Below are 6,658 nucleotides of genomic sequence, written 5' to 3'. Positions count from 1 at the left end.
TTGTGTGCCTGCCCACCCCCAGTCCTTCTTAGATGAATGGCAGATCAAGGCGGACGAGTGTGACCGCCGTGAGGCTGCCCGGATGGCCCAAGTGACAAGCCACTATGACGCCCAAGCCCGCCCCCTTCCCAGGTTGGCCGTCGGCCAGCAAGTACGAATCCAGGACCCGACGTCACACCGCTGGGACAAGGTCGGGGTCGTCATGGGCCGTGGCGAGTCTCGTTCGTACCAAGTCCGCCTCCCCAGTGGTCGTGTGTGGTGGCGAAACAGACGCCACCTCCGCCCAGTGCCATCCTCTAGTGACGAACCTTCCTCCCCGTCCCCTGTGTCCCCTTGCCCAGACCAGGAACGAAGGTCGTCAGTTGATCCTCCCATTGTCCCTCGCCGCTCCCCCCGACTCATGGAAAAAGAGTCCGTAGCCGCTCGAGATTGCACTACGAGCGTAAAGGGGGAGGGAGGTGTATAGATATGTACATACCAAGATATGTGAACACGCCTGACACCAGGACTCTTGTTACCATTCATTGTACCATTTATTCACATGTCTGTATTACTACATATTATTATAGCATGTCTGATGTCCATGCTTATGTCTAATGCCTATGTTCATTTACTATGTCCCGATGTACTATGTCTGTACCGCGCTAGTCGAGTAATTAGAAGACCTCATTTATTGTCCTAGGAATGTCTAGCAACTCCCCTTGCCTGGCTAGCTAATTTCCCTCAGATCGGCCTCGGCCTACCTACGGTCCGGGGTCCCTAGTAATCGCTCCTGTATCGGTTGGCTATCACGCCCAGCCTTGTACACTTATTGAATATACCTACTGCTCGTGCCCTGGAGTTTCAAGAACCTTGTCTAGGATTACATCCACCACACCACAGTGGGAGCCGACCCTATATATAGTACCCCACCACCAGACAGAGTTCAGTCCAGTCCTCTTGTCATTCAGTTCACGTTCTTTTGAGTGACACTCGTCACCTGTTACTTAAACTTTATTTTATTTTTGTGTTGTTCCTGTCGCCACCAATGTGTTATATCTATGTGAGTACCTATTCAAGTCTCTTATGTGTCCATCAGTGTTTGCTTAGTTACATTTAAGTAATTCAGTGTTGTTTCACGATAGTTAATTTCAGTGTTAGTTATTTTATATGTTTATGCAGTGTTAACGTAATTTTTGATGTTTCGATGTTTAGTATCATTTGTGTCTTAAAAGTTTCGATAGTGAATAAATTTGTTTTGACAGCCTACGAGGCTCTTTATTGTGTTGATATTTAATTTAATTAGATTCTTAAAGGTTTACTTTATTTTTTTCCCTTTTGATTTACTTCACTTTTTTTGTTTGGTTACGCCTAGAACCTGGATATTAAAGGTCTGGGTTTTCTGAAATGATGCCACTCGACCAGTAGTGCATATACGAACGCTATAAATGAGACTATCTGTAGCATTCATATTCGCTGTAAAAAAAAAAGTACATATTTTTATTTATATTTACACACACAAACACTCGTCATAAGCAATAAAAAAACTTGAATGATGACAGATATATAAAAGCTTTATATAGAAGTAAGAAAAGGAAGAAATATTGGTGTTTTAGAAGACATGTAGCAAGATGGCAGCTCAAGGCTTCTGTAAACAAGACCCAACATCCAGCAGCGTTTCATCCTGTCAAGGTGGAGGCGCTTTTGTGCAAGTAATGTCCCGAGGATTTTGATTGGCCGTCATTTCCCCCGACGTCAGCCAATGAAAGGTGACCTTGTAGGGATTAATGTTTACACGCCTGCAGGAGGAGGGAGGAGGAGGAGGGGGGGATGATGAAGAGGAGGAGAGGAGAGAAGATTAAGAGAAGCAGAGGATCAAAAGGGAGAGAAATAAGAGAAAGAGAATAAATCACGAGAGATAAACGAGAAGAAAATTAATATAAAAGGAACAAAATAAAGAACGGAAGAATTTTATTTATACATTTAAAGAAAAAACATCACACAGTAATCACTAATTCCTGGCGCTGCACTCCTTCTCCTCTCCTGGCGAATTCGCTCTTCTTTAGTCACTATTCTGTGATAACATACCGGTAATAGTGTGTGTGTGTGTGTGTGTGTGTGTGTGTGTGTGTGTGTGTGCACTCTATAGAATATATTATCGTGAAGTTACCTCCCCTCTCCCTCCCCTCCCTCTTCCCTTCCTCTTCCCTCCCCTCCTCCCTCGCCTTCTCCCTCCTCCCTCGCCTCTCTCCTCTCTTCCCTTCTTCTTTCCTCCTGCTCTTTTAACCCCCTCCTATCTCCTGTCTCTCTCTCTTCCATTCCCTCCTCAACCCCTCCATTCCCTTATTCTCTCCTCCCTCTAATTATGACCCCCCCTCACTAACCCCTACTTCTTCCCCTCCCCTCTCCCTTTTCCCCTTCCCCCTTTCCCCTCCCTCCCATCTCGTCTCACTCAATTCACGGAAGCGTCAGGTCTCTTGGCAACGGAGAAGGCGGGGATAAGTAACTGTGAGGGCGTGTTCATGGCTGTGAGGCGTGTTCTATGTCTGTCTGGCTGTGAGGGTGTTCGCTGTGAGGGCGTGTTCATGGCTGTGAGGGGGTTTGGCTGTGAGGTGTTCATGGTCATGAGGGCGTGTTCATGGCTGTTCATGGCTGTGAGGGCGTGTTCATGGCTGTGAGGCGGCTGTTGTGGCTGTGAGGGGGTGTTCATGACTGTGAGGGGCGTGTTCATGGCTGTGAGGGCGTGTTCATGGCTGTGAGGGCAGGTCTGTGGCTGTGTGTTCATGGCTGTGAGGGCGTGTTCATGGCTGTGAGGGCGTGTTCATGGCTGTGAGGGCGTGTTCTGTGGCTGTGAGGGCGTGTCTGTGGCTGTGAGGGGTGTGGTGTGGGCTGTGAGGGCGTGTCTGTGGCTGTGAGGGCATGGCTGTGGGGCGTGTGGCTGTGATGGTGTGTGAGGGGCGTGTCTGTGGCTGTGAGGGCGTGTCTGTGGCTGTATGTCTGTGGCTGTGAGGGCGTGTCTATAGGGCGTTGTGAGGGGCGTGTCTGTGGCTGTGATGGCTGTGAGGGCGTGTCTATGGCTGTGAGGGCGTGTCATATGGGGCGTGTGAGGGCGTGTCTATGGCTGTCTGTGGCTGTGAGGGCGTGTCTCTGGCTGTGAGGCGTGTCTGTGGCTCTGTGGCTGTGTGGAGGGCGTGTCTGTTGTGAGGCGTGTCTGATTTGTCTGGCGTGTGAGCGTGTCTATGAGGGCGTGTCTATGGCTGTGAGGGCGTGTTCATGACTGTGAGTGTGCTATGGGCGTGTGATGTCTGAGGGCGTGTCTGTGGCTGTGAGGAGGCGTGTCTAGGGGGTGTTCTGTGCTGTGAGGGCGTGGCTCGTGTCTATGGCTGTGGCTGTGAGGCGTGTTCATGACTGTGAGGGTGTGTCTATGAGGGAGGGGGCAGGGCTGTCTGCTGTGAGGGCGTGTCTATGGCTGTGGCTGTGAGGGCGTGTCTGTGGCTGTGAGAGGGCGTGTCTGTGGCTGTGAGGCGTGTCTGGCTGTGAGGATGGTGTGGGCTGTGTGTCATGTGTGTGTGTGTGGCTGTGAGGGCGTGTCTGGCTGTGAGGCGTGTCTGTGGCTGTGTGTGTGGCTGTGAGGGCGTGTCTATGGCTGTGAGGCGTGTTCCTGTGAATGTGAGGGGGTGTTCATGGCTGTGAGGCGTGTTCATGGCTGTGAGGGCGTGTTCATGGCTGTGCGTGTCTGCTGTGAGGTGTGTCTGTGGCTGTGAGGGGGGGCGTGTCTGTGGCTGTGAGGGCGTGTCTGTGGCTGTGAGGGTGTGTCTGTGGCTGTGAGTGGGTGTCTGTGGCTGTGAGGGGTGTCTGTGGCTGTGGCTGTGAGGGCGTGTCTGTGGCTGTGTGGGGTGTCTGTGGCTGTGTGTGAGGGCGTGTCTGTGGCTGTGAGGGCGTGTCTGTGGCTGTGAGGGCGTGTCTGTGGCTGTGAGGGCGTGTCTGGCTGTCTGTGGGGTGTGTCTGTGGCTGTGAGGGGTGTGTCTGTGGCTGTGAGGGTGTCTGTGGCTGTGAGGTGTCTGTGGCTGTGAGGGGTGTGTCTGTGGCTGTCTGAGTGGCGTGAGGCGTGTCTGTGGCTGTGAGGGGCGTGTCTGTGGCTGTGAGGGTGTGTCTGTGGCTGTGAGGGCGTGTCTATGGCTGTGAGGGCGTGTTCATGGCTGTGAGGGGCGTGTTCATGGCTGTGAGGGCGTGTTCATGGCTGGCTGTGAGGCGTGTTCATGGCTGTGAGGGCGTGTGTCTGTGGCTGTGAGGGGTGTGTCTGTGGCAGGGTGAGGGCGTGTCTGTGTGAGGGCGTGTCTGTGGCTGTGAGGGCGTGTCTCTGTGGCTGTGAGGGTGTGTCTGTGGCTGTGAGGCTGTGTGTCTGTGGCTGTGAGGGGTGTCTGTGGCTGTGAGGGCGTGTCTGTGGCTGTGAGGGCGTGTCTGTGGCTGTGAGGGCGTGTCTGTGGCTGTGAGGGTGTGTCTGTGGCTGTGGGGTGTGTCTGTGGCTGGAGGGGTGTCTGTGGCTGTGGCTGTGGCGTGTCTGGCTGGCGTGTGGCTGTGAGGGCGTGTGTCTGTGGCTGTGGAGGGGTGTCTGTGGCTGGAGGGCGTGTCTGTGGCTGTGAGGGTGTATCTGTGGCTGTGAGGGGTCTGTGTCTGTGAGGGTGGTCTGTGAGGGCTGTGTGTCTGTGGCTGTGAGGCGTGTGTCTGTGGCTGTGAGGGCGTGTCTGTGGCTGTGAGGGCGTGTCTGTGGCTGTGAGGGCGTGTCTGTCTGTGCTGTCTGGTGTGTCTGTGGCTGTGGTGTCTGTGTCTGTGGCTGTGAGGGGTGTCTGTGGCTGTGAGGGGTGTGTCTGTGGCTGTGGGGTGTGTCTGTGGCGTGTGAGGGGTGTCTGTGGCTGTGAGGGTGTGTCTGTGGCTGTGAGCAGTGTCGTGTGTGAGGCGTGTCTGTGGCTGTGAGGCTGTGTGCTCTGTGGAGGGCGTGTCTGTGGCTGTGAGGGGCGTGTCTGTGGCTGTGAGGGCGTGTCTGTGGCTGTGGGTGGGTGTGTCTGTGGCTGTGAGGGTGTGTCTGTGGCTGTGTCTGTGTGTGTGAGGGGGTGTCTGGCTGGCTGTGGCTGTGAGGGTGTGTCTGTGGCTGTGGGGCGTGTCTGGTGCGTGTCTGAGGGCGTGTCTGTGGCTGTGAGGGCGTGTCTGTGGCTGTGAGGGCTGTGGCTCGTGTCTGTGGCTGTGAGGGCGTGTCTGTGGCTGTCTGAGGGTGTGGTGTGTGAGCTGTGAGGGGCTGTGAGGGGTGTCTGTGGCTGGCTGTGAGGGCGTGTCTGAGGCTGTGACCTATATGCGTTGCCTGGTGGAAGATGATACACACAAACACTAAATATTGATCCTATTTACTAAAATTGTGATAAATCCCAACAAACGAACAAACATTAAACGAGCAACACAAACTTTTCCCTTTGGGACATAAGAACATAAGAAAGTGAGATACTGCAGGAGGCCGACTGGCCCATGCAGGGCAGATCCCTTTCACACCCATCCCAGCACTTCCATGTGCCTATCCAACTTCGTCTTGAAGCTCCCTAGCGTCCCCGATCCTACTATAGCACTCGGTAGCCTATTCCACATATCCACAACTCTATTACCAAACCAGTGCTTGCCTATATCCTTTCTGAATCGGAATTTATCTAATTTAAAGCCATTTGTTCTAGTTATTTCGTTATTACTGAGCTTCAGAACATCTTCCATTTTACCCTTGTTAATCCCACTTACCCACTTGTACACCTCTATCATATCTCCCCTAACTCTACGCCTCTCTAATGAATGTAAGCCTAAGCTTTTCAGTCTTTCTTCATATGGAAGGTTTCTAATATTATGGATCATTTTTTGTCATTCTTCTTTGTACTCTCTCCAAAGAATCTATGTCCATTCTATAATAAGGACACCAGAAGAACCGCATAATCCATGTGTGGCCTCACTAATGCTAGGTAAAGTTTCAAGATAACGTCAGCAGTTCTGTTACTCACAGACCTAGATATGAACCCAAGAATCCTGTTTGCCTTGTTGCGAACGCTAATACATTGTTTTCTAGGTTTCAAATCGTTGCTAACAAATACACCTAGATCTTTTTCACAAACTGAGTTTTCTATTTCCGTGTTACATAGGTGACCAAACAAACAGACAAACCATCACAAACACTGGTCCTGTAGACTAAATATGTAAAACACGATACAAAAAACAAACAAATTATTCCTGGTCACCAAAGACTGATTCACTGTCAACAAGGTTATAGATTAGTTTTATGAGTGAGGTTATACGTCTGGCAGGGCAGCTGTGTACACACGTGCTGCCGTCTTGTTTACACGTGAGGTGGCAGCAGTGAGGTGACACCGCGTAGGTTAGTGGCTGTCGTGTTTATATTTGGTGACGTGTGGGGAAAGAGAGAGAGAACACAAGAACATGGAGGAAACTATAGCGGGCCTATTGGCCCTTACTAGGCAGTCCCGTTTACACCCAACCCCTATCACTCATATATCCACCCAACCTATGTTTGAAGCTATCCAGCGTGTTTGAGTTAATGATGATGTTTGGTAACTTGTTCCACTCATCCACTACTCTATTTCCAAACCAATGTTTACCTATCTCGAGCCTAAATCTAAATTTGTCTAATTTA

Source organism: Homarus americanus, unplaced genomic scaffold (assembly GCF_018991925.1).
Source record: "Homarus americanus isolate GMGI-L3 unplaced genomic scaffold, GMGI_Hamer_2.0 scaffold55880, whole genome shotgun sequence".
NCBI lineage: Eukaryota > Metazoa > Arthropoda > Malacostraca > Decapoda > Nephropidae > Homarus > Homarus americanus.
This window is presented reverse-complemented; position numbering follows the sequence as displayed.